Here is a 17,039-nt window from a genome sequence, read left to right as displayed (position 1 = left end):
AACAAAGCGCGCTAATCCAATATGTATCTCTGACATCTTAAATATCGTCCAATCCCCCGGCATCACGCGCAGCTTTTCCGCAAGATGGAATTCTAAAACATATTTTTCTAATTTATGGACGGACGATAAATCAAAATTAAGCCGTGGACAATGAAATATACATCAGCGTGCTGAGAACAGGCTTGAAATGCAGCTACAGGCTCCAGCGCCTGCATAGGTGCGGGGTTTGCAGTGGGGTTTGTGGTCCTGCTAGATGAAACATCAGACATGCTATAGAGCCCAATTCTGTGCCTATGCTGAAATACCATACTATAATGCAACGGTTGTAACTGCACTATAAAACAAATAAGCAACTGCATCCATTGCATTTGTGACCCTGGACCACAGAACCAATCAAAAGGGTAATTTTTTTTTCAAAAGTTTCATTGATTTATTTTTTGTTAGGATAGGACAATATTTGGCAGAGATACAAATATTTGAAAATCTGGAATCTGAGGGTGCAAAAACAACAACAACAACAACAACAAAAAAACATTAAGAAAAACCCCTTTAAAGTTGTCCAAATTAAGTTCTTAGCAATGCATATTGCAGCAGGAAATTTACAAATTATCTTCATGGAGCATGATCTTTACTTAATATCCTTATGATTTTTGGCGTAAAAGAAAAATCAATAATGTTGACCCATACAATGTATTTTTGGCTATTGCTTCAAATATACCTGTGCTACTTAAGACTGGTTTTGTGGTCCAGGGTCACATTTATAGTGACTTCAAAGTCACACACAGGCCTAATAAGAAATTGGTAAGAACAACAGTATGTTGTCCCAACTAAGAAATATTTGCACATAATTTAATAATGTTCAAAAAGCATGAACTATAATGTGATTATTGGATTATTGTTTTGCTTTATTTATGAAGTGTAGTTGTTTTTGCCATTGCTATTAGTTATTTGTTGTGTGGTGATGCTAAAAGTGCAATTTTATTATTATTTCTATGAAGGTTAGTTTTGTATTATTTAAGATTGTGTGTTAAAAGATTAAAGATATGTGTCTTTATAAAACTATTGCACTTATTTTTCTTACAAAGACTGCACTGAAAAGTTTATTTTTTAATATTAAGAGTCATATAAACCTAAAATCAGGAATGATCTAATGACAACTTAATTCATAATTTTCTAAACAGTACATTTGAATCTGATTAAAGTGATTTCAATTTAATGGTTTAATAGGGCATATATGAGCTAAAAAAATTTTTTTCAAATTGCCTAAAAGTGTTTTACTGATGAGAATTAAGACAAGAAAGGAAACTTTTAAAAGAGATTATAATTTTTTTGTTTAACAGAATTTACAATAACTGGTAGTTTGGCAAAAACAGGGTTATTTTTTCTTCTCACTCAAGATATTTGTGCTCAAATCTCTGAATACAGACCTATAATTGTTTACTTTCTTTTACCCTAGATCTTAAAATCCGAGTTTGCTTCTGCAAGGCATCTGACGTTTGTAAGGTATGAGGTGAGTATATGCGTTTGATAAATCCTAACTTAATTTGCATGCTCTTTTGTCATTTAAATCACAGCCAGCGAGGCCTATATGCTGCTATTGTTTTCTCTGGCGCTAGATTGCTTGCTCTCAGACAGACATAAAGGAAGGCCATTCTCTCCGGTCACTGTCCCGGTGACGCTTATTATTTGTGACTCTTCAATTCCACAGTTTCCCCGAATTCTCAGCACATTCTGCCCAGTGTATTACGCGCCGTGAACTACTCGGACATCAGACGCGTGTCTGTGGGCCTATAGGCACATAATGGATTCAGCACCCTGTTCTCGTGTTTGGAAACAACCCAACATCGGTGGCCCTACGACCGCTGAAACAAAGAAAATATCTGACCGTCGTTTTGTTTTGCCCCTACAGACTTTTATTCCGGATTTCCATCGGCTCGGTGCAGAAATAATACATCATCAGACTGACCTAGTTTGCAGGACCGCGGGTGCTTGCGAAGGATAATTGTTTGTAATCATCTTAATTAATATAATAATCATCTAATTTTATACCTCCTAATGAAAATTAAGTGCATTTTGATGCATAAGTTGTAATCAGCAGGCCAAGTAATTCATCTAATGATTTGTATCGGTGTTTATTCAAATAAGCAAACAATTTAATGCATTAATTTATACCGATTAAAACTTTGCAAGCTCAAACAGGGCAGCGGAGGTAAACCTGCAAGGCTCTTTTACATTTCAGCACCTTCGAATAGCCTTTAAACCTGTACAGAAGACAAAATATGATGGGTTAATGACAAATGTTACCCTGGACCACAACAGGTATATTTGTATGGTTTAAAATTATTGATTTTGTTTAAATGCCAAAAATCATTAGGATATTAAGATCATGTTCCATGAAGACATTTTGTAAACTTCCTACTGTAAATATATCAAAATGCTGTAATATGCATTGCTAAGAACTTCATTTGAACAACTTTAAAGGTGATTTTCTCAATATTTAGATTTTTTTGCACACTCAGATGTCAGATTTTCAAATAGTTGTATTGTGACCAAATATTGTCCTATTCTAATAAACCATACATCAGTGGAAAGCTTATTCATCAGCTTTCAGATGATGTAGAAATCTCAAAAAAATGACCCTTATGACTGGTTTTGTGGTCCAGGGTGACAAATAAAGATGCTTGATATGATAAAAAATGAGCTTAAAATGCATCCACGTTTTTGGTGAAAAATATTAAACTGGTGACCAAAGTTGTTTTGCTGAAAATTTGTTCACTAAGAGCATCATTTGTCTAACTTTAATTTAATGACCAGTGACAATCTCAGTAACTCACAATATTGACCTGCATATTATGTGGCATAATGTAGGCCACAGAGTGTAGATGAAAAATAAGTCCAAAATTAATCAAATATAAATAGGTTATGAAGACTTAGTTATGATTTGATGCCCGTGCAAATAAAGTGCGATACGTAGGCATTTTATTTTTTAAATTAAAATTATTTCTATAGTGGGCACATTGGCATTATGCTGCCATATGTATGTTTTGCAACCAAAGCAATGAATAAAGAGCCATTTCTTATATTTTCTGCAGACATGCTTAATTTTAGGATGTTTAATGTCACATTTCTATTGTCTTTTTCCTTCAGATGAATCAATTCCATCAACGCATCAGTCAATCAATCTTCACCAACACCGCACGCCATCAGCAACTCCGTTTTGTTGTTTCTTCTAATGAAAACGGCTCTCCATGAGAGTTCTGATGAGTTCGAGTGATGAACGAGGACACAGTTTGGTGAGAGTAAGTGAAAATCACACTCTCTTCCTCCACTCAGCGACTTTTATGTAAAACAGCGCAATTAAACAATGTCCTGAAAATGAATGTATGCTGGAAACATGAGGCTCATTTGGCTGATGAATGGCCGCACTTTGGATCAAACGCGATTTTAGTTGAGTGTGCGTTTAATATGGCTCTCATTGAAGTATTTCAGACTGAATTTCATTTGTTGAATTTATTTATTAGCTTTATTTATTTTTAGATTTTCTGTCATTCAAACCTGCCTATAATAGGTGGTTTGCCGTTTTAGCAGTTTTCACTAGTCTACCTGGTCTGTTTTTGATGCTTTAAGAGGGGGTTTGAGCACATCTCAGCTGGTCAGGCAGTAACACCATCTGTTAGACCAGCAAAACCAGCTGAGCACCCGTTTGTCCAGGCTGAAAGACCAGCAAACCACTTTAGGCAAGTTTAAGTTTGTTATCCTTTATAACAGCAATTTTAATAGTAGTAGGCCTGCTGTTGTTATTCCTGTTGTACTTTATTGCAAAAGTGTTACAGCAACAGTCGAGTTGTTCTATATCATGGCTGTTTTAGTTGCTCTTCGTGAGCGAGAGTAAGCGAGGGAATTTTCATTCCAGCTTTCGCCTCTGTTCGGCCTCTGAAACAGGGGGATGTGATCAATCTGCCGCCTATTAAGGCCGTTAATTGATAATGCATACTAATTAGGCAGAGCTTTGGTACTTTAGAGACTTTGAGGAGGTAATTGTCGGCACGAGTCCAAATGTAGTTTAAAAAGCAGTCTGCACGAGGTGAAAAATTTCACTCGGCTGGCGGCGTGAGGGGCCTGTAATGAACTGCGCTCATAAACAGGTTTCGTGCACATGTAGCATTAAAAAGTTTTTAAAGAAATGAATACTTTTTTTCAGTAACAACATATTAATTTGATCAAAAGAGAGAGTAAAGGCATTAATGAAGTTATAAAAGATTTCTGTTTAACTAAATGCTGTTCTATTGAACATCCAAGAATCATGTTTTCAACTGTTTACAGCATTGATAATAATACATGATTTTGAATAGCAAATCAGCATATTAGAATGATTCTGAAGGATCATGTGACATTTAAGGCTGGAGTAATGATGCTGAAATTTCAGCTTAGCATCACAGAAATAAATTTTATTTTAAAACATATTCAAGTAGAACACAGTTATTATAAATTGTAATAATATTTCACAATATTACTGTTTTTACAGTATTTCTGATCAAATAAATGCAGCCTTGGCAAGCATATTTTTTCAAAAACATAAGCTACCAGTCAGAAGTTTTTGAACTGTAAGATTTTCAATCTTAAGCCTGCATTTATTTGATCCACAGAACAGCAAAAACTGTAAAATTTAGAAATATTTTCACTATTTAAAATAGCTGGTTTATATTTAAATATATTTTAAAATCGAATTTATTCCTGTGATTTCAAAGCTGAAATTTTAGCATCATTACCCCAGTCTTCAGTGTCACATGATTTTTCACAAACAGATCTAATATTCTGATTTGCTGCTCAAAAAAACATTTATTATTATTATTATTATTATTATTATTATTATGTTGAAAACAGCTGAATAAACTTTTTTTTAGGTTTCTTTGATGAATAGAGAATTCGGACAAACAGCATGTATTTAAAATAGAAATAGTTTGTAACATTATAAATGTCTTTATCATCATTTATCATTTTTAATTCAAATTCAAAAGTATTAATTTCTATAATTTCTTTCCCTAGCTTTTAAATAGTCAAATTTTAAATAATTAGTGTATAATGTTACAAAAGCTTATTTTTTCAGATAAATGCTGATCTTTGGATCTTTCTATTCATCAAAGAATCCAAAAAAATAAAAACCTCAGATGTTTTAAATATTGATAATAATAATACTGACACTGAAGGCTGGAGTAATGATGCTGAAAATTCAGCTTTGAAATCACAGGAATAAATTACATTTTAGAATATATTACAATAGAAAGTTATTTTAAATAGAAAAAATTATTTCACATTTTTACTGTACTTAGGATCAAATAAATGCAGGCTTGGTGAGCAGAAGAGTCTTCTTTAAAAAACAACACAAAATAGCATAAAAGAATATATAATACAGCATATAATCAATAATGGCTACAGCTAAAAACCATTCAAGAACCTTTATTTTGAAACATGAATATTGGAAATTAGTTTGTAGTATCCAAAATTCAAAGCATGTTAGGAGCAGGTTAGCTGAAACGCAGTTGAAGCGTCCTTGCATGAAGGTTGTTTGAATGTTGCATTCCACCAGTAGGCCCCCACAAACTTCTCTTCTGTCGATGCGTGCATGGTCATCTTGAGTGAGACGCATTTAACTTCACTTGATGCAACATCAAGCAGCCCCTGACAAGCATGCATCAAAGCGCGCAGCTCTAATTAAACTAGATCAACATGTGAGAATATTTGTTCCTTTTCAGTGTCAAAATCAAGACCCTTTGAACCATCAATCTCCCGCGCAAATGAGCGTGTCTGTCTTGCCGTGTATAGAGGCTGGGTGTGATGTTGTCAAAAGCCGTTGCCATGGCGGTTTGTTGTGGTGCTCGACCCGAATTTGTTCCCCTTTGCTCCGCGCGTCCCTCACGAGTAAAGCCTGTGGCGCGTGTCTGAAGGTTGTCACATGCTGTTTTCTGTCCGAACGGTTCATGGACATCCTTTAAAATGAGTGGCTGTATTAATATTTATTCAGAACTTCAAAACGAATACTTCGTAGTGGGAGATTTGCAATCAGCAGGCTATAAAAAAGCATGCATATGCTGTAAAAAATTAATTTTCGAAGGACATTTTACAAGAATATACAGTTTCAGTCTTTCTACAGTTCATTCAGTGTTACTTGCCATTTCTTTGGACTTAACTGTAAAATTTACCTGCAATTTCTAAGTAAAAATGGAATGTTTCTGCAGGTCTTAATTTACTCTTTCACAATTAAAGCCTTAAAAAAGTCTTAAATCAGAACAGAAAGTCTAAATGTTGCATGCACAAATGCATATCTTCCTCAGTATGTTTATTTATTCAAAACGTATACTTTCGTAGGGAGAGATTTCCAATCAGCGGGCTATAAAAAAGCATGCATATGCTGTAAAAAAAGACATTTTACAAGAATAAACAATTTTAGTCTTTGTATTTAAAAAATTAACAGCTCATTGAGTGTTACTGTTTCTATGTACTTAATTGTGAAATTTCCTGGCAATTTCTGAGTAGAAAAAAGCATGGTTTCTGCAGGTCTTAATCTACTATTCCACAAATAAAGCCTTAAAAAGGTCTTAAATCAGAACAAAAAGTCTAAATGTTGCATGCACAAATGCATATCTTCCTCAGTTTTTTTTATTTTTAGTCAGAGCTTCAAAACGAGTACTTTGTAGTGGGAGATTCGCAATCAACAGGCTATGAAAAAGCATGCATGTGCTGTAAAAAATTACTTTCGAAGGACATTTTACAAGAAAATACGCTTTCAGTCTTTGTACGTCAAAATTTGGCAAATTACTAGCAATTTGAGTAAAATTGGAGGGTTTCTGCAGGTCTTAATTTACTCTTCCACAAATTAAAGCCTCAAAAAGCTCTTAAATCAGAACAGAAAGTCTAAATGTTGCATGCACAAATGCATCAGTATCAGTGCATTAGGATTTTTATTTATTCAAAACGTATACTAGTCAGTGATTTGTAATCAACAAGCAATAAAAAAGCATACACTCTTAAAAATAAAGGTGCTTCACGATGCCATAGAAGAACCTTTTTTGTTTAAATGGTTCCATAAAGAACCTTTCACATCTGAAGAACCTTTCTGTTTCACAAAAAGTTCTTTGTGCCGAAAAAAGGTTCTTCAGATTATAAAAAGGTCAGAAGAGATGGTACTTTAAAGAAACTTGGACTGGATGATTCTTTGTGGAACCAAATTGGTTCTTCTATGGCATTGCTGTGAAGAACCTTTTGAAGCACCTTTATTTTTAAGAGTGTGTGCTGTAAAAAAAATTAAAAAACATAATTTTTCGACATTTGACAAGAATATACAATTTCAGTCTTTCCACAGTTCATTCAATGTTACTTGCCGTTTCTTTGTACTTAATGAAATTTACTAGCAATTTCTGAGTAAAAATGGCAGGTTTTCCACAAATTAATGCCTTAAAAAAGCTCTTAAATCAGAACAAAAAGTCTAAAAGTTGCATGCACAAATGCATATCTTCCTCACTGTGTTTATTTATTCCAAATGACCACTTCATAGTGAGAGTCTTGCAATCAACAGGCTATAAAAAAGCATGCATATGCTATGAAAAAATACTTTTGAAGGACATTTGACAAGAATATACAATTTCAGTCTTTCTACAGTTCATTCAGTGTTACTTGCCATTTCTTTGTACTTAATTGTGAAATTTATTAGCAATTTCTGAGTGAAAATGCAGGGTTTCTGCAGGTCTTAATTTACTCTTCCACAAACAACAGCCTTTAAAAAGGTCTTAAATCAGAACAGAAAGTCTAAATGTGGCATGCACAAATGCATATCTTCCTCAGTATGTTTATTTTTAGTTAAAACTTCAAAACATACTTTGTAGTGGGAGATCTGCAGTCAAAAGGCTATAAAAAAAAGCATGCATATGCTGTAAAAAATACTTTTCGAAGAACATTTTACAAGAATATACCATTTTAGTCTTTATACTTTAAGTTCATTCAGTGTTACTTGCTGTTTCTCTGTACTTAATTATGAAAATTACAGGTTTTAATTTACTCTTCCAAAAATTAAAGCCTTAAAAGGTCTTAAATCAGAATAAAAAATACTGACATTAAATGGTGCGTGCACAAATGCATATTTTCACAGTATTTTTATATATTCAAAACCTCAAAATGAATACTTCGTAGTGAGAGTTTTGCAATCAACACGCTATAAAAAAGCATGCATATACTGTAAAAAATATTTTTCAAAACGCATTTTATGAGAATATACAATTTCAGTCTTTCTACTTCAAAATTTAAGTTCATTCAGTGTTACTTGCTGTTACTGGAGTAAAAATGGAGGGTCTCTGCAGGTCTTAATTTACTCTTCCACAAACTAAAGGCTTAAAAGGTCTTAAATCAGAATAAAACGTAGTGACATTAAATGTTGCATGCACAAATACATATTTTCCTGAGTATTTTTATTTACTCAAAACCTCAAAACATAGACTTATTAGTGAGAGTTTTGCAATCAACAGGCTATAAAAAGCATACATATGCTGTAAAAATGACACCTACAAATTAAAGCCTTAAAAGGTCTTAAATCAGAACACAAAGTATAAATGTTGCATGCACAAACGCATATCTTCCTCAGTATTTTTATTTAGTCAAAACATCAAATTGTATACTTACTAGTGAGAGATTTGCAATCAACAGGCTATAGAAAAGCATGCATATGCTGTAAAAAATGACTTTTCAAAGGACATTTTACAAGAACATACACTTTTAGTCTTTCTACTTTAAAATTGAATAGTTGATTCAGTGTTACTTGCAGTTTCTTTTTACTTAATTGTAAAATTTCCAAGCAATTTCTGAGTAACAAATGCAGGGTTTCTGCAGGTCTTAATTTACTCTCCCACAAATTAAACCCTTAAAAAGGTCTTAAATCAGAACAAAGTTATTAAGGCATTAAATGTTGCATGCACAAATGCATATTTTCCTCAGTATTTTGTCTTGTTTTCCAATGCAAAGAGTTACTTGAGTTGCAACATGAACATATAAAGAACACAAATTAAATCAGAACAGAAAATTCATAAAGTAATGAAATATTGCATGAACAAATGCATATCTTCCTCAGTATTTTTGTCTTGTTTACCAATGCAAAAAGTTGCAACATGAATTTATTTTCTGAGAAACTCAACAACATTACTTTTTTGCAGTATGGTAAGAAGGTACATTTAAAATTATTTATATATTCTAGCGGTTAAGAGCATAGGTATTCAAGCCTTAAGCTATTTTTTTGTAAAATTAATTAATAAGTACACTTAGAGAACATATTGACATTTTATGTTCAGTTTATTCCTTACATTTTCTTTACTTTGCCTTAAAATACAATCTTGTATTTATCTTAATAAAACCTACAGAAAGCCTGAAAATTGTTTCTACACAAAAATCCTTTAACGCAGTCCTGACTAAAGCGTTTTTATGTTCATTAAAGTCATCAGTTAAGTGCAAAAATAGTCCTCTGATGAGACTTATTAGAGATTCAGCAAATCAAACTAAATGACAGGTTAAAATAAATATAGCCGGGTCACGACACCACCGTGGCCCGGTGTTATATTCGTTGTTGTCATAATATGTGTTTAACTCATTGTTTATCACCGAAGATAGTTATTTTTTTCACTTGAAAATGTGTGAATCTGATTTATACAGCCTCTCTCTGTCTCTCTCTCGCTCCCTGTCTACCTAGGTTTTTTTTTTTTTGGATTTGTTTGTTTCCCGCTTTCCTCGAGGGGTGCGTGAAGACAGACAAGCTTGCCAGATTCATTTTCTGATCAAAGCTGTTTGATTTGGTCAATTTTGCCACATTGGAGACGTTCTCTATTACTGAGATAAATAGCCCCGGGCTAACTGTCAACCAAAACTTGTAAGCTAATAAATTATTCCAATTTCTCCCTGCCGGATTTCTCCTGGGAGACAGCCTCTAGGAAATACACTTTTTGATTAGTAAATTTCTGTGTGTGTGTGTCTGGACATTCGGATGTGTCGTCTTTGATTAGCGGCGGCCCTGTTAGAGCCGAGGGCGGCAGAGGGGCTGTCAGTCGAGCGCAGACTCTAATGCATAATGCATTGACACAACCGGCTTTCTGCCACCTCCCTCTCCCAGAGCGAACGTCGGCCGACCGACCGGGTTCCCCTCACCTGAGAGCTCCCTCTCTCTCTCTTTCTCTCTCGCTGTCCCTTTCTTGGCTAACCGGCTCAGGAAATAAAGCATCGTGACAGATCCTCGCTCGCTGCAGACCTGTAGTTATGAGTGGCCGGCACACACACGCACACACACACTTGGAAGTTGGAAATGGGTTGACTTGAGCTGAAAGTGTGCAATCAGCAGAATAGGGCAGAGCTGTTTGACTGATAGGCTGTTGGGAAATTGATCTCCACCCACTGGCCCGATAACCCCCCACCTGCCCTCTTCTCTTTTATCTGTCTTTTTTCTCTTTTACCTCTTTTTGCAGGCGCCAGCACTCAATCTGAAGCTATTCTGTGCATTGCTGGCACAAAAATGCTGGTTCTGGTTGTGCACCTGACACTTAAACTTTCTGGTCTTCAACCCGATGTCCTCGCCAAATGCAAATGAAAATAGAAAACTTTTTGACGATTAACACTTCAAGTGGCCAGTGCAACATGCATTTAGTTGCCATCCAGCCCATTTCTTTAATTTATCTTTGCATTTGTTTACAAATAGCACATGCACTTGCTGTGAGTTTTATGCATTATATGACTTTTAAAGATAATTTTTGTAATAGATTTTTTAAGATTTTTAAGATTAAATGTACATTTACTAGTATGGTAGAAAAGGTACATCGTGAGACCTTTTCTACATACAATTATTACATTTTAAATGTATTTGTTATATGAATTTTTTAGATTTCAAATATACTTTTAAATTAAAAATAAAGATATGTAAGATGATATTTGTATATGTATTTTTTTATATAATTATATTTCTTTAAATAATATAAAATTATATTTAGAATTTTGAATATTATATATTTAAGACTTTTATATTTAAATAAACATATATATTTAAATGGACAATTAAAAATTATATGTATGTGTAATTTTTGAATAATGAAGTTTTTACATTTTAATGTAATGATATTTTAAGTTTTAAATAATAATAAAAAATTGACCTTTTTTAATTATTTAAAAATAAATGTACATATAATTATTTTTATATTAGTAGGGTAAAAAGGATAAGCAAAAGACACAATTATTAACTTTTTAAAATGTATTTATTATATGAATTTTAAGTTCACTACTGCAAATAAAAAACTAAAAGACATGTTTAAAATACATGTATGTGCATTTTTTTATATATTTCTCTCTCTCTATGTCTATATATACATATGTGTGTATATGTATACAGTCTATATATAAAATGGACATTAAAAATTATATGTATATATTTCTAATATGCTTTTAAATAAAAAATTATAAAAATATAAATTGTAGGTCTTTAAAATACATGTATGTGCATTTTTATATATATTTACACACACACACACACACACACATATATATATATATATACCTTTGAATTTTATATATTTAAAATATTTAAATTAAATTTAAATTAAAGAAATAGAACTAAAATAAAAATATAAATAAAACAAATATGTAAAATGAAATATAAAATAAAAATATTATATGTATTATAATATTTTATATATATATATATATATATATATATATATATATGTATATGTATATAGAGGCTATATATAAAATGGTCATTAAACATTATATGTATATGTAATTTTTGTATAATGATGTTTTTACCTTTTAATGTAATAATATTAAATAAAGTTTTAAATCATTAAAACAAATTAAAATTCATAAATACCTAAAATGAATTCATATAATTAATATAGATTTTTAATTGTAGGTTATATTTTAATTTAATTGTTATTTAATGTAATATCATTTTAATTTAATTTAAAAATGGGCAAAAATTATACTGTTTGCTAGTCACTGAAGCAGTTCCCTTAAACATGCATCCTTATGTATTTTGTCTTTATATTAGGTACAAAGATAAAAAAAAAAAAAAAAAAAAAAAAAAAAAAAACCTAAAGAGGTTCATGTTTTAAAAAAAAATTCTAATTATAATTGATGTCATACAGTATGATAGACTTAATATATAAAAAATGATGTGCTATGTTTGTTTTTGGTCAGGTCATGGAGTGTCAGTTCCGTCATCACTTGGATCTCAAGTCAAAGGGAAGTGGGCCAGTTTTGAGAGACTTTTGCCGTCACTCGCACCATTTTGATGGAAAAGTGGTAAATCTCACATTTTTCCCTTCGTTTCCTCTATTTCAGTTGTCCTTTTCTAATTTTTGCTCTTCATTGACCCCTGTTCCCTTCATCCACCCCTCTATATTCCCCCACCTCCACCTCCTTTTTGTGTCTTTCCATGTGCTGTGACTCAATAACTCCCAGCATGCCGTTTGAGCGCGCGCACACACACATAACCGGAGGAGTACAGAACAAACACATCTCCTGGATCCTGAGCACCAAAAACTACACTCATCATTTATCAGCTAGCTAAATGCCTGCCCAAACCATTACCCTCCCCAAAGCAGCCAGCAGGACGGGGAGGGGAGGCGAGCAGAGAGGCGCTGCGCTGGGTGAATTAAACTTTTGAGGGTTCAGCGCTTTCCCACTTTGGCGATTCATCTTTCCTCTCACCCAGGAAGTGCACACCCAGCAGGAGAGTGAGGTAATTACATCTCCACATGACACGGCGCTTCATTACTGCCTGTGTGTCTTGCTCACCGCCGCTGCTGTAGTTTAGAGATGGGGTACGCAGGGGGTACGGAGATGGAGGCTGGTTTTTTTTTAGTTAAACAGTGATGGCTGACTACACACGGCCTCTCGGTGGGTGAGGGTAATTTTTATGTACCACTGCGTTAACTGCTGGAGTGGACCGAAGGAAATTTGATGGACAGAGTACTAACAGGCCTGGGTTGTGTTTGTGGAAGATATAATGAGTCTGAGACTACATGTTAGATGTTGTTTTTTTAAAATGACTTTTTAAATGATGCTTTATGTGTCTGTTATGGTATAATGGCTTTGTATAAAGATTATCTATCTATCTATACAATATAGAAAGGCTTGTTTATTTTATGCAAGGATATTGTTGTAGTTTTTTAAAAGGTGTTGCTCACCAAGACTGCATTAATTTGATTGAAAATACAGTGAAAACAGTAAAATTGTGAAATATTATTACAATTTATAATAACAGTTTTCTTTTTGAATATATGTTGAAATGTAGTTTATTCCTGTGATGCAAAGCTGAATGTTGAATTTTTTTTTTTAACAAGATTTTTGGATGAATAGAAAATTCAAACGAACAGCATTTATTTGATTTTTTTTTTTTTTACTATTACTAAATATTAGTATTTATTTGTATTATTTTATTATTTATTTGCATTAATTTAAAGAAAAGTACAATAAATATTATTATCATTTATTTGCATTATTTGATTTATTTTTTTAATTGCATTAATTTGATTTTTAAAAACAGTTTTAAAAAAAAAAAAACAGTAAAATTGTGAAATATTATTGAAAACAGTGAAAACTGTTTTCTATTTGAATGTATGTTAAAATGTTATTTATTCCTGTGATGCAAAGCTGAAATGTCAGCATCATATTGTTATTATTATTAATTGAAAACATTTTTTTTTTTTAAACAAGATTTTTGGATGAGTAGATAATTCAAATAAACAGCATTTATATTAAAAATACTATTTCTTTTACTATTATTAAATATTATCATTATTTATTTGCATCATTTTATTATTTATTTGCATTAATTTAATTAAAAATACACTAAATATTATTATTATTTATTTTATTAGTAAATAAAATTATGCAATGCATCATTGCTGAATAAAAGTAATAATTTAAAACAAACAAACCAAAAAAAACTTACAGAACCTATAGATTATTGAGGGTATATATATATAAAACAAGAGATAATATGCTATCCCCATAATATGCTATATATAGAAGTGTGTGTACATTACATAAATATCGGTAACTGGCAGTGATTCTCATTTGGTGTCTTGTTTCAAAAATATATTTTTATTTACTAATAAATAATAATAATATATTTATTTACCAGGATATACTAAGTAAGTACAGAACATGTGAAATACATTAAACAATCAGTACAGAGTAGCTGTAAAGAGTAGATTAGCTTGATGAAATCATCAGAATTCAAGCACGGTTCATTAGGCGTCCTGAGACCAACAACAGAATGAGCTCTTCAATTCATAACTTAGTTCTCCATAGAAATCAAATCAAACATGAAAACTAGCGACTGACCGATTACATCTGACAGCCTGTCTCTCGGTGCGAGGTGTTTTAAAGACTCTCATGCTCTTTCTGTGGTCAGACAGATGCGCGCTCGTTCAATAGTCATTTTGATTCCAGTGATTTAGCTAATTACTCTGTATCAGCTCAAGTCATCGATCCCACCCCTCTCCCGCTGTCAGCCACTCCTGGGGGTCAGAGAGTGATTGACAGCCATGTGAACCAGCAGGTGTCTGCAAAATGGACAACAACTTGGAGTCATTTGGCCTGAGCTTTTGAACACTTGTATATGCAAATATAGAATTACATTAGTAATAGTGTTATTGCCATAATAACATTTAAGACTATCAGTCACATCCATGTTCCTATTTGCTTGTAGGCTGTTTAAAAAGGTTCACCCAAAAAATGAAAAATTGCTGAAAATGTACCCTCAGGCCATCCAAGATGTAGATGAGTTTGTCTCTTCATCAGATTTGGAGAAATGTAGCATTACATCAGTTTCTCACCAATGGGTCCTCTGCAGTGAATGGGTGCCGTCAGAATGGGAGTCCAAACGGGTGATAAAATAATCACAATAATCCACACGTGAGATTTTGTGTTTTTATGTCCATCAGGTAATAGCTCACCTTTTGCAGTATGGAAGCACTTTCCACTTCAGAGTTTAAAAATAAACCATAATTGTGAGATTAAAATTAGAAATGAAGTTGTACTTGTGAGATCAAGGGATATAATGTCACAATTACGAGAATTAAAGTTGCCCTTGTGAGAAAGTTGAAATTATGAGGTTGCATTGTTGTATTTCTCATTTGCAAGTTGCTTTGCATAAAACAATGCTAAATGAATAAATGTTAACATACATAAAGCCACAATTACCTTTTTATTTGTGTACTCTGAAGATGAACCTTGCTTCCATGAAAATGTGATGATTGTTAATAAAAAGATAGTCTTTATTGAAGGAATGACAATATGATGTACAGAAATATCCTGCCTGAGGATGTGTAATTAGATTAGATGTCACATGTACACTGGACTTGTGTCTGAGAAAGCAAGTGAGTGTGTGTGTTGGAGCACTGAGCTGTGGAATAGGCCTGTTTGTCAGTCCACCCCTCGGCTTTCAGATGTGTCTGTTTGACAGTGCGGGGTGCGTTTTGCTGCCTGTCGTTGCTGTGGGCAACAGCAGTGACCCGAGCAGAGTGTGTGATGGAGCCTTACCGAGTTTGTGTTGAGTCTCGTCAGATTTGGACCGCGTGGACTACAGACACACACAAGATGTATTTGGTTGACTGCTAGAATCTGACCACATTTGCACTTGATGGAGCCATGATTTAGCAGTGAAGATACCAGTGCTTGCCAGTGTGATATGTGGTTGCTAGGGTGGTTTTGTTTTTAAAACAAATTGCTCTGCAGTTGCTAGGGTATTGTGAGTGATCGCCAAGCTTCCAAAGTTCCAAGTTCTATCTATCTATCTATCTATCTATCTATCTATCATTCTATTGTTCTATCATTCTTTTTATCATTCTATTGTTCTATCATTTGGTCATTCTATCTATCTATCTATCTATCTATCTATCTATCTATCTATCTATCTATCTATCATTCTTTTTATCATTCTGTCGTTCTATCATTTGGTCATTCTATTTATATCTATCTATTGTTCTATCTAGCGTTCTATCATTCTATTGTTCTATCATTCTTTTTATCATTCTATTGTTATATCATTTGGTCATTCTATCTATCTATCTATCTATCTATCTATCTATCTATCTATCTATCGTTCTATCGTTCTATCGTTCTATCGTTCTATCTATCGTTCTATCTATCGTTCTATCGTTCTATTTATCACTCTGTCGTTCTATCATTTGGCCATTCTTTCTATCTATCTATCTATCTATCTATCTATCTATCTATCTATCTATCTATCTATCTATCTATCTATCTATCTATCTGTCTATCTACAGGTGCATCTCAATAAATTAGAATGTCGTGGAAAAGTTCATTTATTTCAGTAATTCAACTCAAATTGTGAAACTTGTGTATTAAATAAATTCAATGCAAACAGACTGAAGTAGTTTAAGTCTTTGGTTCTTTTAATTGTGATGATTTTGGCTCACATTTATCAAAAACCCACCAATTCACTATCTCAGCAAATTAGAATACTTCATAAGAGCAATAAAAAAAGCATTTTTAGTGAATTGTTGGCCTTCTGGAAAGTATGTTCATTTACTGTATATGTACTCAATACTTGGTAGGGGCTCCTTTTGCCTCAATTCGGCGTGGCATGGAGGTGATCAGTCTGTGGCACTGCTGAGGTGGTATGGAAGCCCAGATTTCTTTGACAGTGGCCTTCATCTCATCTGCATTTTTTGGTCTCTTGTTTCTCATTTTCCTCTTGACAATACCCCATAGATTCTCTATGGGGTTTAGGTCTGGTGAGTTTGCTGGCCAGTCAAGCACACCAACACCATGGTCATTTAACCAACTTTTGGTGCTTTTGGCAGTGTGGGCAGGTGCCAAATCCTGCTGGAAAATTAAATCAACATCTTTAAAAAGCTGGTCAGCAGAAAGAAGCATGAAGTGCTCTAAAATTTAAACAGGTGCAGTGACTGGTTTTCAAAAAACACAGTGGACCAACACCAGCAGATGACATTGCACCCCAAATAATCACAGACTGTGAAAACTTAACA

The 17,039-nt window shown here is 33.2% G+C and overlaps 1 long non-coding RNA gene across 1 annotated transcript; it reads left to right on the top strand.

Moving 5' to 3' along the window:
- Nucleotides 1-1,464: 1,464 nt before the first annotated feature.
- Nucleotides 1,465-12,738, top strand: LOC127152578 (uncharacterized). The gene is made up of 4 exons (XR_007825095.1): nucleotides 1,465-1,510; nucleotides 3,148-3,299; nucleotides 12,214-12,318; nucleotides 12,478-12,738. It is a non-coding gene; the product is annotated as an uncharacterized LOC127152578 (long non-coding RNA).
- The last annotated feature ends 4,301 nt before the right edge of the window (nucleotides 12,739-17,039 follow it).

Source organism: Labeo rohita, chromosome 21 (assembly GCF_022985175.1).
Source record: "Labeo rohita strain BAU-BD-2019 chromosome 21, IGBB_LRoh.1.0, whole genome shotgun sequence".
Lineage (NCBI taxonomy): Eukaryota > Metazoa > Chordata > Actinopteri > Cypriniformes > Cyprinidae > Labeo > Labeo rohita.
This window is presented reverse-complemented; position numbering and strand designations above follow the sequence as displayed.